General features: G+C 36.7%; 1 protein-coding gene across 1 annotated transcript in view; it reads right to left on the bottom strand.

Annotated features, from left to right (window-relative positions):
- LOC121740021 (CUGBP Elav-like family member 1) overlaps positions 1 to 17,322 on the bottom strand; it is a 364,655-nt gene extending 347,333 nt beyond the window's left edge. The window contains exon 1 of the mRNA XM_042132700.1: positions 17,115 to 17,322. The gene's annotated coding sequence lies outside the window, so the exon portion shown is untranslated. The remainder of the gene's footprint in view (positions 1 to 17,114) is intronic.
- Between the last annotated feature and the right edge of the window lie 3,312 nt (positions 17,323 to 20,634).

Genomic DNA, 20,634 nt, shown 5'->3' with positions numbered 1-20,634 from the left:
GGATGTATGGATGTATGGATGTGTGGATGTGTGGATGTTTGTTACTCTTTCACGCAAAAACTACTGAACGGATTTTAATGAAACTTTACAATAATATAGCTTATACATCAGAATAACACATAGGCTACAATTTTAACCGACTTTCAAAATGGGGGAGGTGTTATGTTTGTTTTCTTATATTCAACGATTACTCCGCCGTTTGTTAACCGATTTTCAAAATTTTTCTTTTGGTATATAGGGTATCATCCCAATTTGGTATTATATTCACAAAAGTGGTGATGTGATGAAGGATCCACAAGTAATCAAGGGAACTCCTCAAAACTTATAGGGAAACATGTGGTGACTTCGGTTTCGTGAGAAGTATTCTAAGCATATGCTACCAAGTAAGATTTTGCACCGATATATACCTGGTATACCGTGGTTCGGAAGGTGCTGAGAGAACTCCTGATTCTTTATAGATACAAATTTGGGAGTTTCGGCGTTGTTTTAAGAACAGAAAGCATATGCTACTATGCAAATTACATTCATCATCATCATCATCATCATCATCATCATCACTATTATATTATATACCATTTCATAGTCTTTTAGATCGAGACTCGAGTTTGTCAAGCGATAATTAAAAAAAATCTATACCTACCTAATATTATAAACCTGAAGAGTATGTTTGCTTGAACGCGTCAATCTCAGGAACTACAGGTCCGATTTAAAAACTTATCTCAGTGTTAGATATATCATTTATCGAGTAAGATTATAGGCTATATTGTATTATCACGCTAAGACTAATACAACCGAAGAAACTCAGGAAAATGTGGGAAAAACGGGGGAAATATTTTTTATGGGAAAATGTACGGATTCTGTAAAATTCCTAATTTACGCGGGCGAAGCCGCGCGGGACATCTAGTTATTTAATAATTATTACAATAGTTGTAACATTCTTCTGAAGTCTGGATGTTGCATTATCTATTATTATATTTTTTTTTATGAAATAAGGGGGCAAACGAGCAAACGGTTCACCTGATGGAAAGTAACTTCCGTCGCCCATGGACACTAGCAGCATCAGAAGAACTGCAAGTGCGTTGCCGGCCTTTTAAGAGGGAATAGGGTAATATGGGGGGGTAGGGAATGAAAAAGGAGAGGGTAGGGATGGGAAAAGGGGATTGGGCCTCCTGTAAACTCACTCACTCGACGAAACACAGCGCAAACGCTGTTTCACGCCGGTTTTCTGTGAGCCCATGATATTTCTCCGGTCAAGCCGGCACATTCGTGCCGAAGCATGGCTCTCCCACGTCACAAATATATAAAATTATAAGTTATAATGTTGGTCGGTAAGTCTTATTCTATCTAATAAATCGTCTCAAAAGACCTAATCATTTATATCACTTAACTGTCTGTCAGAAGAAAACTTTCTATCTTCGAAGAATAGCGTCTTCAATATATTTTAGTATCTGAGATTATTTATAAACATATCTCTGCCCAAATCAACGCCAAGCCTAATCAAATCAGTGTCATTTATAAGAGCACCTACAGCACTGAAGCCTTAGGGGGCGTCCGCAAATTACGTGAGGTGCTTTTTTAGATTTTCTGACGCCCCTCCCCCCTGGTGAGATCTCGTGAGATTTGATTCAACCCCCTCCCCTACCCTGAGTATACAGGGTGTAACAAAAATAAGTGATAATACTTTAGGTTGTGTACGTGTTCCTTGTAGAGAGTTCATTGTGAAAGTAGCAGCGCTGAAAGACCAAAAAATTTTTTCACTTTTGTATGGAGAAACTCGTGACGCTCGGGCCCTTGCCCATACAAAAGTGAGAAAAAAATTTCATCTTTCAGAGCTGCTACTTTCACAGTGAACTCTCTATAAGGAACACGTACACACCCGAAAGTATTATCACTTATTTTTGTTACAGACTGTATAGTCATCTCACGTGGGATTTTTCAAAATGTGGGTGTCTTACGCAAACGCGTTGGAATGTTTGAGTTTGAGTACGAGGGAGAGCGCGGGTGGTGTGCGCGCACTGTCATTGCATCGATGTAAAGTTGTGGTTGCGATGTGGTCGGCCGTGGTTGCGATGTGGTCTGTATCACACAAGTGGCCTACAACGTAATGGTTCTAAAATCTTAAGTATCCGAAAAAGAAAATTACAGGTATTTTAGGTAATAAACCAGCCAAATGCGAGTTGGACTCGCCCATGAAGGGCTCCGCAGCAACAATAAGGTTTATTTTTTATGGAATTAAAGGGTTTTTGATTTATTTTTATGTTTCAGTAGATTTAATGAAAGTTTTAAATTAACTTTCAGGTTTACCATTTATGACGTATAAAAAAACTACTAGCTAGATCTCGTTGAAACCAATTTTCGTTAGTAGTTTTTATAGTAATGTATATCATATATTTTTTTTAGACTTATCATGCCCCTACTTTAGAAGTTAGAGGGGGGGGGGGGCACACATTTTACCACTTTGGAAGAGCCTCTCTCGCAAACTATTCAGGTGTTAGAAAAAAATTATATTAGAAACTTCAATATGATTTTTCAAGACCTATCCATAGATATCCCACACGTATAGCTTAGATGAAATTTTTCTATGTTTCAGTTGGGACCCCTAAAATTTTTGATAATTTTTCCATTTTTGTATCATCTTAATGCGGTTCACAGACTACATCTACTTATCAAGTTTCAATAGTATAGCTCTTATAGTTTCGAAGAAAAGTGTCTGTGACATACGGACGGACAGACAGACAGACAGACTGATATGAAGAATCTGTAAGGGTTCCGTGTTTACCATTTGGCTACGGGACCCTAAAAAACATAATATTTTAAGTTTAACAGCAAGTAAGTAAATTGATAATACGTTTTATTCCCTACACCTTTGTACCGACTTCCAAAAAGCAGGAGTACAATACTGTTAGTAAGTGTTATATTATATTATTTGAATTCTAGCTTTATTTGTATGTTCTTCGACCACTTCAATGTTCGTTGACCAATTTTGTTATTATCGTCGTAATAACAATTATGACTTTAAGTAACCGGAACCTTTTTTGCGTCACACATAATATTGTAAAAGTTAATCTTGAAAGAATATGAACGAAAAAAATCAGAAATTTGATGCATAAAATATTTTTGGTCACCTTATGCAATGACAATGCGCGCACACGGCCCGCTGTTGGGTACAATCCAGAGGTAGAAGTTGGTATTTTGGCGCCTCTGCCACAAGATGTGAACCGTATATAGAATACTGTAGTGTACTGAGGCTGAACCTGCGCCTTGTAGAGTTGTAGGCGTTGGTCCGGATAGAAACACCAAGCTTTTTCGAGGCTAACTTGGCCTTACCCTCTATATGACATCGAAACTGGACTTCGCTCGATATGTTTACGCCAAGTGTTTCAATGTTGAGGGAGATTATTGAAGAGGTGCCTTCAAAACGAGGATATACGACCATTGGTGACTTTTTAGTGGTGAACGCGCAGACTTCTACTACTATCATCCGCATAGCAATGAATGCCTTTGGTCTGTAACATGTCATTGATATGCAGTATGAATAGGGTAGGCGATAGCGCACAGCCCTGAGGAACACCAGCATCAACAGTGACTGAGTTTCAGAGCATTCACTGAGATTTAGATTCTTATAGCTCACTTGATTCGACTTAAAAATAAATTATTCAAACATTTTTATCAGAATTTTTGCGCCGAATTTCTAAAGAATTACACGATATTAAAGCATTATCATTTAACTGCTTCAATAAATTACAAACACAAAATACATAGATTGCTGTCATTTCTTACAAAATGGACACGCGATCAAAAATTCAACCCCCTGTAAAATAGCGCGGTAATAGCCTTCAGTAATGACGGTATAGTCCACCTTATGCCGCTGATCGATATCAGACAATCAATTGTTGATGAGGTCGCCTGTTACTTGGATACGTATTGACCGATACGTCCACGGCTTTTTACATAATGTATTTTGATGTGTTTTTGAACAAATTATACCTACTACTACCTTTAAGGCAAGACTCCACTAAAGGGACACGGTAAAGATTATCCAATCAATCCCTTACCATAGAACTATAATATTTACATGAGTAACCTGTTCTGATTGTTTATTTCTTTTTAATTATTAAACTCAAACTCTAACTTTTTTATTCAGAATATTTTTTTTGCAAATATTCTCTGAACGTCTACATGATGCCTACCACCGGTTCGGGAACTAACCCGGCGAGAAGAACCGGCGTAAGAAACTCGCACGGGGCCCACTTTTTTACCAAAAAAAGTGAGAAAAAATTAATCTTTTAAAATAAGGTTTACAATGTTATAACTTAAAATTATATATACAATAAATTAATTTTAGAAAACAATTTCAAACTGTTTCCTGTATGTAAGTAGTTAAAGACAATACAATTACTGAGAACTTTATATTAATACTGCTGGTATAAATATAATTATTTCAGACAGGCCACTGCCCTCTTTGTTATTTTCTACATCAGGCAACAAACGTTACATTTCAATTTCGATATTAATATTATTATTATTATGATAAAGCAAATATTGGAGGGTGCAGTGGCCTGTTTCAAATTTATTTACACCGGCAATGTTAATTTGTTCTCAGTTATTGTATTACACCTACTATCTACATGCATAATAAAAATAATATGCTTGGAGCTTTTAACCCTTGTGAATTTTGATCGGTACAAGTTGGAACCGAGTGACAACTGCAGACGACGTGTCGTCGCGTCACTACTGGTTTTTAGGGTTCCGTAGCCAAAGGGTAAAAAAGGGGTCCTATTACTGAGACTTCGATGTCTGATGATTTATGTATTTCTATGAATCTCCCTTCGAAGCTAGAGACACGAAGCTAGCGACACTTAAGGTTAAAGTTGGAACCGAGCGACATGTCGCAATTGCAGACGACATGTCGTCGCGACACTATAACTGGTTTCTATGTATTTCTATGAAATACCCTGCGTAGCTAGCGACGCGAAGTTAACGATACTTTCATAGAAATACATAGAAACAATAGTCGACGACACGTCGGCTACTGCCGTCAGATGTCAATCAGACCTTCCATATTTGGAGCCACCTTACAAAAAAGATGACGAAAATTGAAGACGAAAGCGCATAGTATGGACATAGCTATTTATCTGAGCACAGCTAGCTGTATACGATAAGTCGAGTGGTCATTCATATCCCATATAATCCTTGATTGTTTATTTCCCTGTCGCAATGTATATAGGGATGATAATATTACATTTAAATGTATTAAAGTCTTGAATTGGGCTAGTTGCCAGACACCAACCTCATTCATTCATACAATCTACGATTCATCTTAGAATGCCAGCTATAATTATACCATTCTATAATGGACTCGTGTTAAAAATTTGGGTCTTCAATTAGCTAAGCTACTGACTGTATAAGGACGTAAAGTGAATGGATTTAAGAGCTCATAATACCCTGTGTATTCAACTTGACTTTCAATGATTGTTTTCACGCTTACCTTTTTTGTATAATATGTTATTCTGATATACATCAGAATAACACATAGGCTACAATTTTATTGTAAAGCTACATTATTGTAAAGTTTCATTAAAATCCGTTCCGTAGTCTTTGGATGAAAGAGTAACAAACATCCATATATCCATACATACATACATCCAAACTTTCGCCTTTATAATATTAAGGTAGGATGTATTCAGCTTAAACCTGTCAATTTGTTTATCAGAATTAGTATTAAATACTAAATCGAGATGTTACACATATTTTAAGTAAAATAACGTTCGTCAAAGTTTTCTATTCCGGTTAAACTCAGTCTTTCATTTTGATGAATTCGTCTACAAGGATGTTTAAGTGCAAAGTTCTTTAGAAACTTTTTAACGTGAATATTTTTCAGGAAATAAAAAAGTTGCAAGCTCGCTGGAGGTAAATATATCTAAGTTTTAATATTTAATACATTCTAAAGCGGCTGGACGTAAATATTTGATTACCTCATCAAAAGGCGGGGAAAGCTCAATTGGTCAAGCGCTTAATCTTGCAAGCTTGGAACTTTATTATGGCATAATATTTTCATGATTTTTTAAATAGTTCACTTTAAATCTCATGAAAGTTTTATGCTTGAATGAAATAACTTTGCTGATGTGCAGTCGTATATCTTTCGAGCGTTGGTTGGTATCTAAAAACCATTTTGACTAGGCATTATTTCATCAATTCTATTGAAATAAGGCACATTAGGTAATTAGATATATGAAAATAATACTGTAAAGGTGCGTCCACATTTGTATCATTTGCGCGATCAGATCTCCAATCAGATCTCCGTCGCGATCATCGCGCCGTATCAAGTATGCGTATCATAGTGTCGACGCCTATTAGATCATTCTGCCGATCATGCGCGTATTTGATACGACACGTATAAGATACGCGGGGCGTATCATGATACGCGTATCATTTTGATACGCTTCGATGATACGCGACGGAGCTCTGATCGGAGATCTGATCGCGCAAATGATACAAATGTGGACGAAGCCTCAGAGGTTTTGAAATATCCGCCGGAAATTTTATTAAATTTTGACACTCAACAATAAGAAGAATTTCCTTTGATTTATCAAGGTGCTTATAGCGAGAATCTTATAAATCATCTGACACGTTGACACAAATAAAGTTCCATCGCGTGGCGCGCGTCCAATTTTTTGTGTCATTAAAACGTCTCGAAACAAATAAACAATGTTTTTTATTCGCGAATCCAACAAAATATAAAATAGTTGTACTTGATAAAACTAACTATAACGTTGTTTCAGTCAATTTCGCCGCTTTCGTTCTACACTATAACTGCACTAATTGTTTTGGACTCCATCCAAAATACATACTTAACCGAATTTCACGGCTGAGCATGATGCATATAGAACCGTTACGCCCGTATAAATTTGAGTGTCAACCCGCGAACACCATTATTAATATGCCCCGTGAACCACTGACACATTGAAGCGACGGTTTTATGAACTGTTTGAATTGTATGTCCTGTCAGCACTTCAAAGGGATGAAATGCATTTTTGCCTATATTATACTTGCAGGAGTAATGTAGACAGTTTGAATTTGGAATACACTGTGCATTCACAACCACGATGTTTAGTGTCCATGCTCAATAGATATATTTTTTTTATTTCACTTTATTAACTGGCAAGTGACACAATGGTAAATAAATTGAAATGAAAATAAAGTTAAGCCAGTTAAAGATTAAAGTAGAAAGATTTTCAAGATAGATAGTTTATTATTTATATTCATCCGAAAGTTTTCATCGTGAAGTAAAATTTTTATAGCGCCGTATTCTAAAATAGCTTAGTCGGAGGTCTGAATTTTTTAGGATTTCTATAACGTCGAAAAAAGTTTATATTTCAATTATTTTTAAAAAAATATATAATTTTTACAAATTTCACCCTTTTTGGTACATTACGAACAATTTTACAAAATAATTGGGCAAATAACCAAATATATGTATGCTAAAAAGTACAATATTAATTATAGTTTCATGCAACCTTTTTAGTATTATGCATAAAAAATATTCGAAAACTTATTATATTGACAATATTTTATTTGAGAAACAAAGTAATTTGATACAAATTACAAAATAAATGAAACTTTATTTCTTAAAAAAATGCATTTATTTGTAGGGTTATAGAATTTATCTTTAGCTCTTGGACTATAACGCGCTGCGCCAGCGACAGGTATATTCCGCGACATTTCTTATCGAACCGAAAATAATCATTTAGAGGTCACTCCCACATTCCAGATTTATTTCAATATCTATGATTGTATAATAATAATATTATGTCGCAGCCAACTGGCTAAAACAGCCGTTCCATCAAACAGCAGTGCTAGCCCTTTGACTGAACAACGCCATTCAATCACGTGGCTATTCGCGTCGTTTAGCCGAATTGTTGACTTCAACGTTCAACAGTTCAGCTAAATGATGCTTAGCTAACTGGTTAAATGGCAAATTCACTAAGGTGACCGTTAGTTTAATATATTAATTGAGAGAATAGGAAAGTTTTTTTAATTTCTTGGAAAATTATTTTATTTTATTTTATCATGTTTGGTGGGCTTACAGCTAACTATATTAAATCTATACTAATATAATTATAAATGCGTTAGTATTTCTGTTTGTCTGTCTCGCTTTCACGCCAAAACTACTGTACCGATTGTAATGAAATTTTGTACACAGCTAAAGCTTGAGAAAGGACATAGGCTATTTTTTAACTGGAAAAATGGGTTGTAAGGGGGTGTTTATGCGTAAATTCGTTCAAATTAAGTTAGTTCCAAAAAGTCATAATAGATGGTGCTGTACGTCTCCTACATCGCACAACCGTTGTCGCTATCACAACAGCTAGTTTACTCTAAATTATAGAAAACGAAAAGCCAATTACAAGTCTTCACAGGTAGATTATTCATTATTCTTGGATTAAGTTTAAGGGGTGACCAAAAGTTTGATAAAATAATTAAAAATGTAAACACAATATTATTATTATAATAATCTTAATAGCACCAAGCCAAAAATTACAAACTCAAAATTTACGAAGCAAGAAATTACATAATATTTTTATATGTTCGTAATAATATTTATTCTCGTATCACTCGTATGTGCCCCAATAATTTTGGTCTCTTAAATAACACTTGTAACGTATAAGTACTTACTACTTTCTTTTCGAAAAAATATCTTGAAACAACCAACAACAACGGCTAGTTTACGCCATATTGTAAGCTTTTGTATCAGCTGTAGACGTGTTGAACGTTTTGAGCAACTCAAATACTCAATTAAAAAGCTAGACGTGTGATTGAAATTTGAATAGTTCAAAGGGCTCAGTTCAGTCAAAGGGCTAGCTGTTTGATTGAACGATTATTTTAAGCAGTTAGCTGCGACATATACATTGTAATATGTATCAAAATTACTTTCATCCTATATACCCTTCACAATTATAGACGCATTCTTGGCACAAAATGTTCTCGTAGAGTGCAAGTTTTATGCCGCACAGTATTATCACGTATCTAAAAATTTCACCAGAGGTCAAGTATTTTTGGCTTAGATATAAGTAGAACAATAAGAATAATCATCATCGTCATAATATTAATACGCGAACGAAAAACTTTTTTACGAAAAATGGGGAAATGTAGGTACATGAAATTTTGCACAGTTATAATTTATACGGTGAAGGAGTGCATCGAGCTAATATTATTTTGAAATTATACTTTTATCATACATTTTTTTAACAAATAAAACATTACACACACTACAAGACACACACATGAGAATTGACAGATTTTTGAGTGACAAGCCTATACATATGAATTATACTCTTTTATTTATGGTTCTCTTTTATTATGGTCTGTTGACAACAAGTTGAAAAATAGAAAATGGATTATAGTTTTTTTATTGAATCTCAGATACTATTAGACAATGCTTACATGGCCAGTCTGAGATCAGCTAAGTCCCAGAGACAAGAGTTGAAAAAAATATATGATAAAGTCAATAGTGTTACGGTACATGGTATACGGACACGTAGTGCCATCTAGCGACAAACCAGCGAAACTTACCGAGGGAACACAGGCAACATAAATCCCCTACTCAATACTAGATGGCATGAGGTGCGCAAGTACATACTCGAACCTTCTATAAAACCAATACTTGTTTACCGGTTTATTTTGTTTACGTGTTTAGTTGTTTATGTTTATTGTGGTACATGCTCGAGCCTCCTAGAAAGTTCCCACACTTGTTTACTTGTTTACGTGTATCGGGAACTTTCTGGAGTTCGTCTCGCCATATAAAAAGCCGCAGGTAGACGGCCCGGCAGTTCAGTTCGGTTCGAGCGATCATCAAGGCGATTTCGGACTGACAATAAGTGATCAACAGTGAAACCTTCGACTTGGCTACGACCTAGGACAGTGATAGTGCTTAGTGATTGGACCTGGTGATGAGTGTTTGGACTTAGTGCTAAGTGTTGTGACCTAGTGTGTGCTTGTGTGGCCTAGACTTAGTGAATAAAGTCTTCAAGAGAGTCAGCAGGTCTTTCTCTCCAAATCCTTCGAACCCTAGCACGTAACAATATTTTTTACAAAATATAGTCCTAATGTCGTTGAAACTAAGGTCGAATTTCGACCATTGGGCGATCTCTAGTATTTATAAATAAATGTTTTAAAATAATAATAATAATAAATACCTATGGACGCTTTACACCACGTCAGTCTGGCCCCGTGGTAAGTACCTGAAGGACTTGTGTTACGGGTACCAGACAACGGAAATATATTTAATACTTTTATACTATACATATATTTAAGATTTTTATTATATTATAGGTATACACATATTTAATACACATCCATGACCCAGGAACTTTTTGTTCCGTTGGTGGGATTTGAAAACGCGCTTCGTCGTCAAATTATTATTATTATATTTGCATGCATATTTCGGCACTTTGATCATGCATATAATCCGATGTCTAATTGTTATATACAAACTTTCATCCCCTATTTTAACCCTTTGGAGGTAGAATTGATCAAAATCCTTTCTTAACGGATGCCTACGTCATATACCTCGTGCCAAATTTCAGCCCGATCGGTCCAGTGGTTTGGGCTGTGTGTTGATAGATCACCATTCACCATGTCAGTCAGTCACCCTTGAGTTTTATATATAAATATATATATATATATATATATAATATTTTAAACGCAATTTCATTAGACGCACATAAAAAAAGTTCGTAAAACTTTTCTTTAACCTTCAAGCGAGCGCGCTATTTTGTAAAGGCAGTGGTCGCGCGTAACCTAAAAGACGTCGTAGGTGAATTTGGGAAACAAAACACTTTTCATTCAACATTATTTGTTATTTTATAAATTTAATTATTACTCTTTATAAAAGTAGTCAGTTCACCCAGAAAATTAAATATATTTTTTATAAAAACGTAATTACAAAAATTGTGTGAACAGGGGCAGAAAAAGTGATCGGAATTTTCTTATCCTAGTTCAAATTTTTTCTTCATCTAGCAATAATACTCGATGTTATCGGATATCGGATATTTTGAGGGAAAGGACTTAGTTAAAAAAATCAGATTTCCGTATGATAAAGGAAATCTAGTTATACACTATAATATTATGTTTAAGGGTTCAAGTTTTGATGCATGAATAATCTCTAGTACCTAGTAGCGAGTGTATTGAACTGCCGAGTATGTATATTGTATAATTAGTTAATCAGCAAGTGGAAAATTATCATAGAGAGGGTACTTTGCATAATGCATAGGTTAGACACTGCAGTAAAAACTGGGCTGTCAGGAGAAAGTTATAAGTACTAAATTTAGTCCGCAGTTTCTATGTAACCAAATTTTTCATTGGAATGTGTTTTGGCCGGGATCTTATTTTTGATCCCAAATTGAATTCCCGTCTTGTTTTAGTGTAAAAAAGGGTTCTCAGATAATTCACGGTGGTAAAAGGATGTTTGCCGATTTTACAAGATTTCTTTTATTATGTTTCAGTGGCGGACGACGTGTGGAGGCGGCACGAAAATAACAGCGTCATCATCGTGTCTTCGATCGAGCGTAGAAGTAGAAGGCAGTATTTATTTTATAGGCGTAAGCCAAAATAATACTTAAGAGGATACACCAAGGGCGAGAGAAATTGAAAATAGGTATTTGAAAATGTATTGCTGTCTCACCAATCTCAAGTCTCCCACCGCAGAGCGCGATAGAGACAACACGACAAAAGTTCTAATAAAAGAACAGAAAATCTTCGATTCGTTGTCCGCTGATTCCTTCTCCAAAACTTAACCGATTTAAGTACTTTTCCGTTAAGAATTAAAGCAAGGCTTGAGCTGTGTTCCTATGTTTTTTTTGTATATTCTAGCCAGTTTTGTTTACTGCGTGTTTGAACACAGAGGAAAATCTGGCCATTTTTTAGGTTTTTGGACGTTCTTATCTTTTTTAATAATAAAATTATGAAAAAAAAACAAAACATAGGGGCATGCTAATAGTGGCCATAGATATTCAGGAAAAAAATTATAACTCTACCGGCATTATCCAGGGAGGAAACAGGGGACAACGTTTGTATGGAAACACGGCGGTGTGGACTCCTCCTAAGTACTTAATAGCATAATATTATATGAACGCCTCCGTGGTCCAGAGGTATAGAGCGCGGCTCGTGACTCGGAGGTTTCGATTCCCGCGTTGGAAACATGTTATTTCCAAGTTTGATGCAGGCTGATCACCCGATTGTCTGACAAGTAAGATGATCTATGCGTCGGATGGGCATGTAAAAAGTCGGTCCTGCGCCTGATCTCTCGCCGGTCGTGTCGGTCTTCCGTCCTACTTGGTTATGAGAGTAAAGGCATAGAGAGTGCTCTTGTGTACTGCGTACACACTTGGACACTATAAAATTACTCCTACGTAGCTGGCCCGGTTTCAATGAAACTAGCCACCGTTACAGAAACCGGTGTGGGAGCTATTATTATACAGTGTGTTAGTGTAAACACCGTTATCCTTGAAACCATCAAATGAGCCCACCAAATTAACAACTTTTTCCCTGAGAACAATGCTGGGAACTCAAAAAAAAATGCCGTCTTCATACCCATACCGGATCGGCAATTTGTCCCATACAAATTGCCGATCCGGAACTCAAAAAAAATGCCGTCTTCATACCCATACCGGATCGGCAATTTGTATGGGTAAGAAGACGGATTTTTTTGAGTTGCAGTTGAGGATTGTTCTCATAGAAAAAGTTGTTCATTTTGACGGGCTCGTTTGATGGTTTCAAGGATAACGCGGTGTTTACACCATGGAGCTAATATAGAGATTTACACTAACATCTTAGCACCAGCACCAGCACAGTTTTTCATCGATATTTGATAAGGTTTCTGTCAATATTCTGATAAGACGTGTGTGTGTGATTTTGGTCGGATTATTATATTATTATACCGTATGTGCTAGTAGCGTCCTCTGCCTCGACCTTTGTGTAATATACTCTATACCAGGGGTCACTAAATGGCGGACCGCGGCGACCCATAATTGTGTGCGGACCGAGCATTTTCGAAGATGAACTTCGTTAAAAATAAATTTCGGTCTCGACTTACTAATGAACATCTCCAGGATTTTATATCAATAGCTTGCACCAATTTCACTCTAAACATCAGAGAGATAATAGTTAGCTACAAAAAATTAGGTACGGTACACTTTTTTCATCGATAATGTAAATAATTTTATAATTTCCGTAGTTATCTTTGTTTCATTTTTTTTAAATAAAATGTGAGGACCACGAAGGTCATTTCATTTCTTAAAATGGACCCCGAGCGAAACTAATTGGTGACCCCTGCTTTATACATAGAAAATAATGGATTGGAATGAGGAAAAGTAATTATACTTTGCCACTTCCCACAGACTGTTGTCAAATCTATATATTAATCCGTGAGCCAAAAACTTTGTATCCCTTTTGACGAAAAATGGGGAAACGTAGGTGAATGAAATTTTGCACAGTTATAGTTTATATGGTGAAGGAGTGCATCGAGCTAATATTATTTTGAAATTATGCTTTTATCATACATTTTTTTAACAAATAAAACATTACACACACTACAACACACACTACGAAAAATGACAGATTTTTGAGTGACAAGCTTATACATACGAATTGTGCTCTTTTATTTATGGTTGAAGTCTGTTGACAACAAAGTGACAAATTGAAAATAGATTATAGTTTTTTTTATTGAATCTTAGATACTATAGACAATGCTTACACAGCCGGTCTGAGATCAGGTGAGTCCCAGAGACAAGAGTTGAAAAAAATATGATAAAGTCAATATTTTTTTACAAAATATAGGTAGTAGTCCTAATGTCGTTGAAACTAAGGTCGAATTTCGACCATTGGGCGATCTCTAGTGCATAATAAATATGACTAATGTTATTGGATATTAATTATGATTTATTACAATTTAAGATTATAGAGATAGTGGTGGATAACAATATAAATTGAAAATGAGAGTAGACCACGGAAAGGTATATCACGCAATGTCTATATCCTTAGATACTGTATTCATCTACTAAGTACTAACATCATACAGACTTAGATACGTAGTGTATTTACGTACTAACATCATACAGACGGACACAAATAAGATGCAAACAATAATAATATGATAACTCCCGTCGTCGTAGGATCGAGGAAGACGATAGAGAATTGCGTTGACCTGTGAGCGGTCAGACTGACAAGATAACTCACGGGTCACATGTTACTTAAAACGCATAGACTTGCTGCATATTCATCATCATTATCACCTCCTTATAATATCGCTAATAGCTAATGCTGCAGCATTAACTATTAGCATAATATGCTAATTATAGTTAATGCAGACGAACTCTGTGGCTCAGTGGTGAGCACGTTGGTAGCTCAAGCCGGGGGTTGCGGGTTCGAATTCCGTCAATGGAAGAAAAAGTTTTCAAAGTTTCTGGGTCATGGTCCATGGATGTGTTAAATATGTGTATCACATAATAAAAATCTTAAATATTTATGTATAGTATAAAAGTATTAATTATATTTCCGTTGTCTGGTACCCGTAACAAAAGTGCTTCAGGTACTTAGCACGGGGCCAGACTGACGTGGTGTGAAGCGTCCATTAATATTATTATTATTATGCTAATAGTTAATGCTGCAACAAGTGCAATTAGCATTTTTAACCGACTTCCAAAAAATGAGGAGGTTATATATTCGGCTGTGGATATTTTTTTTTTTATTTTTTTTTTTTTTGTATATTCGACCACTACTCCGCCGTTTGTGAACCGATTTTCAAAATTTTTGTTTTGTTATATTAGGTTTCATTCCAATTTGGTGGAAAACAAAAAAAAAGTGGTGAGCTGATGATGGGATCAATGAGTAATCGAGGGAACTCCTCAAAATTTATATGGAATCATATGGTGATATTGGTTTTATGAGAAGCATCCTAAGCATATGCTACCAAAACGCAAGATTTTGCACCAAGGTATACTATGGTTCGGAAGATACTAAGAGAACTCCGGATTCCTTATAGATACAAGTTTGGGGGTTTAGGCGTTGTTTTAAGAACTGAAAGCATATGCTACTATGCAAATTACATTTATCATCATCATCTTTATCACTACCATGTCAGAGTCACCAATGTCACAACTCACATGTTTGTAAATATATGGATACAATATAATATACACAAGACCATAAAATATCATCAGTCATCACGTTATGTCCTTATTTATTTGGTATATTTCAAAGCGATTTTAATATAAAAAAATATACTTAATGTTGTTTCATAATGTTGTTTCAAAGTACATAATATTTCAAGTATCACAAAATTGAACATAAGTAACAAACATTTGGGTTGGATTGAAGGAAACGGGGCACTATGGAAAAAATACTTAGAAAAATTTTTCGTCACAATTTTAACCTCTTATAACCACCCTTTTTGAATACACCGATCGATAGGGGGCGCCAAGGGGAGTAAGAAAGCTCAAATAAACTTTTCTCAAAAATCAACCCCCGGCCAGATACAGGCCGATATACCAACCTCGTTAGTATGGCGAAAATAGAAAAATTTTGACGACAAAAATACAGCCCCCTATGACCACCCCTTTTATTATACCAATCGATAGGGGGCGCCAAGGGAAGCAAAAAAGCTCAGATAAACTTTTCTCAAAAATCAACCCCTGTCGAATGACAGGCCGAAATGTGACCCTTGTTAGTATGGCGAAAATACTTAGAAAAATTTGGCTAAGGTTTAGGAACCTACGTCAATTAAATGTTGGTGACATGGGTTAAGGAGGATTGTTTTGGGTGAGAAAAACTCCTACTTACCGTTTCCACCGCCAGAAAACTCTCCATTTAGAAGAAATTCGCATTTGAGATTTTCGTAATCTTCAGATAAGATCATCTGTTTTCTGATGTTTACGAAGTATTTTTAAGGCATCTCAAGGCTGTGATGAGTGGGTCTTACTTAACTACTCAGCCACGGATACCGAAGGGGGGGGGGGGGACGGGGGGGGGCGCAGCCCCCCGCCAAAACAAAAACAAACACAATCTAGAAAGTCCAAAAGTAGGTTAGGTTGGGTTGGAACTTAGACCACAACACCCAGATATAGGAGCTCCGCGTAGCGGGGCTCCGTCGACTTTCTTTTGTAGTAGTTTGTCAAATAAATTGGGGTAGGCTTGTAAGCATTTACCAAGATTAAGATAATATTAAGGGGTTGAAGTATTTTCTTACGCGATGGTTAGTAGGTAACTAAAAAGATTGAAATTATTATTTTTAACAAAAAATTAAAACCGACTTCCAAGGTAAAAACAATAATAACATTCTTATAATATGAACTAAAAAGTATTAAATAATTTTCCTATCTAATAGTGCCTTTTTCCGAATTCGGCTAAACCTCAACTATTTCTGTACTCAATCTTCATAATTTTGAAGTCATATAACCAAGACACAGCCCTATCTCCTTACCAGTAAAATGATCGGTAATGCAATTATACTGTCTTTACTGTTATAAAATGTATGCATTTCCGATATGTTAGGTTAGGACAAGAACGAAATATTGTGTAACTATAAATTTTGCATATATAATTGTGGATCTTTTTATCAAGTGTTTATTAAAATACTATCGCGCGGGAACCATACATTTTTCCGGGACAAAAAATATCCTATGTCATTTCCCGGGACTCAAGGTATCTCCATGCCAAATTTCAGCAAAATCAGTTCAGCCGTTTGGGCGTGAAGAGGTAGACAGACAGACAGACAGACAGACACACTTTCGCATTTATAATATTAGTATGGAAGTATGGATGCAGTATCTGCCTCTTGGTAACGTGAAACTTAAATATGAGATTAATAATTTGGGTAAGATCATTTTGATAAGATAATTACAAGAATTTTGATTTGGACACACTACTTCTCTCCATCATATATAATTTTGTTGTATTTAAGAATAAAGTTTAAGAAAACGTTTAATAATATTATCATCGCGCAAACCATATTATTATCAACAAGGTATACCTACAAGCATTTTAAAAGTATAACGTGAAGTTACACTAACGGATTTTGGCATTTTAATTTGACAGCGTTCTTCATTTATACAGGCACTTACCCGATAATTAAATCAGCAAACTCCGAGCGGTTCACCCCAAACACACACTCATCACTACACTCACACACACACACACGTAATTAGATCCACGAAACGTAATCAGCCGAAATTGTTTGCAAACTTTCGAAGCCACGTGTTGCGCGGAAAGCCGGTGGAAAAACAATTTTATTTCCACTGAACTCCACTCCACGCCGCAAGTAACTGACAACTGGCCGCGCCACATACATCGCCGTACAACTAAACAATTTATTTTCATTATGGACGTATAGAAAATCGATAATTTACACGGCTAAGAAAACTTAACATGCGAGAAAAACTTATAAATACTTTTTACACGTTATTCAGGAATGCGACGAGCCGATTTTGAAATCGCTAAAATTTATTGCGCTCTAAAAACGCGGTTTAAATATCAACTTTAGAATGATATATTGGTCAAAGAAGTAGATTCATTAGTGCTAGTGTTTTCGACGTGCTAAAACTGACTGACATTAACACAGTAATCTTTAAGATAATAATATTTCCTCAAAACTTATATTATCACTGCATTTAGAACATCTGTGCAAAGATCAGGTTAAATCTCAACTCTCAACGCGAGATTTGAAAATGATTAGTATAAAATCAAGTGCAATAATTGAAACTTCAAGAAAAAGTATTCAAAAACTTTAAAAATATTTTCATTAACGTCACTGTTTTTTTTTTTGCCAAATAATAAAATATGAAATAAGACAGTCGCACACTGGGGAGTTTTATTGAAAAATAAAACATAGATTGCTTTAAAACTTTACAATACTCTACATATTTTAATCACTTCTAAAGCTCATACGGCTATACGCTAAACATAATATTAGAAAAATAATTCGTTAGTTAACTGCGATTTGGTAGATTTTATTGAAAATGTTTAAGCAATTATAAAAACCAGGACTACGTTTGGATAAACAGATGCTGCCCACAAGCTTATGGAGGCACGTATTCCATACGTGATTTGAGTGTTGCTTTAATTAGGAGGCCACAGTGTATGTTAGCGCCTACTCACCCCAGATAATGTAAATAAAGTCTGGACTGGACACATGGGGTTCGCAAACACATACATAATATTATAGAGTATGTTCCATTACTTAAATCAGTGCTAACTTTGTATTATTTTTTTAGAAAGAAAATTAGTCCATAATATAGTGGGAATATGCATGGAGGCCGGAACCCACGTGATATATTTCAGCTGTCGTATACAGGGTGTAACAAAAACAAGTGATAATACGTGTGTACGTGTTCCTTGTAGAGAGTTCACTGAGAAAGTAGCAGCGCTAAAGACCAAAATTTATTTTCACTATCGTATGGGGAAACGCTCGGGCCCTTGCCCATACAAAAGTGAAAAAGAATGTTCGTCTTTCAGAGCTGCTATTTTCACAGTGAACTCTCTACAAGGAACATGTACACATCCTAAAGAATTATCACTAGTTTTTGTTACACACTGTATATACCGACGCACTTTGAAAACTTCGATAGCGCGATGCAGGAATGTGGCGCTAATTGTGGGTACCGCCACATTAGGCTGCTGCGTACCACGCGGCTGCCGCGCGGCTCGTTTTAGTATAGAAGTCGCATGGCTGCCGCACTACACGCGACTTAATGTGAAGGCAGCCTTACTCCCCCCCGAAGACCGGAGTCGAATCTTAAAGTCTTGTCGCTTGAGTCGCCACCGCAACAGTTCCGACTCACTGGAACGCTTTAGGAGTTCCAGTGAATCGGAACTGTTGCGGTGAAGTCCCAGTAAGTCGGAATTGTGATGCTGCTGCACGGGATCCAGTTAGTCGGATAGCTGCCGTGCGGGGCCAATGCTACGTGCTGACCAGGAGAGATGTGCTCTGCTTGCTGACCGGTCGGTGTAGCGAGAAAGCCCAATAATGCCGATACGGCGTCGCGCGTCGCCCAGGCCGCGGTACATTGCGGCTAGTGGACGATGTACCCGGTGAGGCGATGCTGGCTGGTAAAGTCACAAAGTAATAAACTAGATAATAATAATAATTAAACTAAATGTTAGTAACTATGTACCTATATTTAAGACGCAAGTTTCGAGGTAAGTAGAGCAGGTGCAGAGGTAGCATTGGACCCCTTTTGATCTAAGGTATATTTAGCCTAAAAGAATACGGCTTTCTGGTACCTGAAAGAAAACTGTATTCTTTCAATCTTTTAGACAATTTTTATGATCTTAGGTAGCTCGTTGTGACACCGCCGTTATTATGAGTAAGGCGCCAAGGGAAGTAATGACCGAATCGATACAGGGGCTTTAATAATTGATTCCCCAGCCGATGTCCGACGCCCGATTCCAATCCGATGTAAACATTTGTATGCTTTACCTTTTATATCGATCGTCGGCTTCGATGGAAATTGTATTGACACAATTTTATAGAACTTGGAAGAACCCACGTCAGTGGCCTAGTGGGTAGACCTTTGGTTCGCACTCGAAAGGGTGTAGGTTCGATCACGGGTGGAGGCATGTACCAATGAGACATTTTCTGATCTCAAGTAGGACGCTCGTATGGCGAAGGAAAACATCGTGAGGAAACCCGCACATAGTTGGTCCCAGACGTATTGACTAGTTATTTCCTCTGGACCAGCCCGACTATGTTGCGAGAATGCCGTATGTATGTGCTTGGGCAACCATACATTTAAAAACTTTACTGGTTACCGTATAAATCATCCACAATGGATGCAAAGGAAGTACCCAATATTATGTCACCCGAATGTGTGCTACTAATTGAAGTTAGAAAAGTCATAATATAAACTTTTTTTTTATTAAATAAGAGGGCAAACGAGCAAACGAGTCACCTGATGGAAAGCAATTTCCGTCGCCCATGGACACTCGCAGCATCAGAAGAGCTGCAGGTGCGTTGCCGGCCTTTTAAGAGGGAAAAGGGAAATAGGGGAGTTTAGGGAAGGGAAGGGAATAGGGGAGGGTAGGGAAGGGAATAGGGTAGGGGATAAAACTCCGGTAAGCTCACTCACTCGGCGAAACACAGCGCAAGCGCTGTTTCACGCCGGTTTTCTGTGAGAACTTGGTATTTCTCCGGTCGAGCCGGCCCATCGTGCCAGAGCATGGCTTTCCCACGTAAATTTATTAAATTTCATTGAAAACGAGGCCAACTCAGGAGTAACTTTATGTCACATTGCCGACCCGAATGGTAAGAGATCAGACATAGGGCTTAACCTTTAATGTATTCAACGATGGATCAGCCTACAATTATACTTTACTAGTCCTGGCCATGCTTAAAATTAATACTTTTTCAACCCGGGAATCGACCCTACGACCTTCTAGTCAAGACCTTCGCTCTAAGGCACTGAGGCATTAATATCATTAACAGCTGCCATATAGTCCGAAACTTATTGCGATTTACTGTTGGAAGTGACTTGGACCTATCACAAAAGTAAGTATGATAATAACTGATAGCGAATGCAAAATATATTGCAGTAGAGTTGGTCGATATCGCTATTTATAGAACTGCATTCTATAGGCTTCTAACAA

Source organism: Aricia agestis, chromosome 2, assembly GCF_905147365.1.
Source record: "Aricia agestis chromosome 2, ilAriAges1.1, whole genome shotgun sequence".
In the NCBI taxonomy this organism is placed as follows: Eukaryota; Metazoa; Arthropoda; class Insecta; order Lepidoptera; family Lycaenidae; genus Aricia; species Aricia agestis.
The sequence above is the reverse complement of the archived record's forward strand: the minus strand, read 5'-3'. Positions and strand labels throughout refer to the sequence as shown.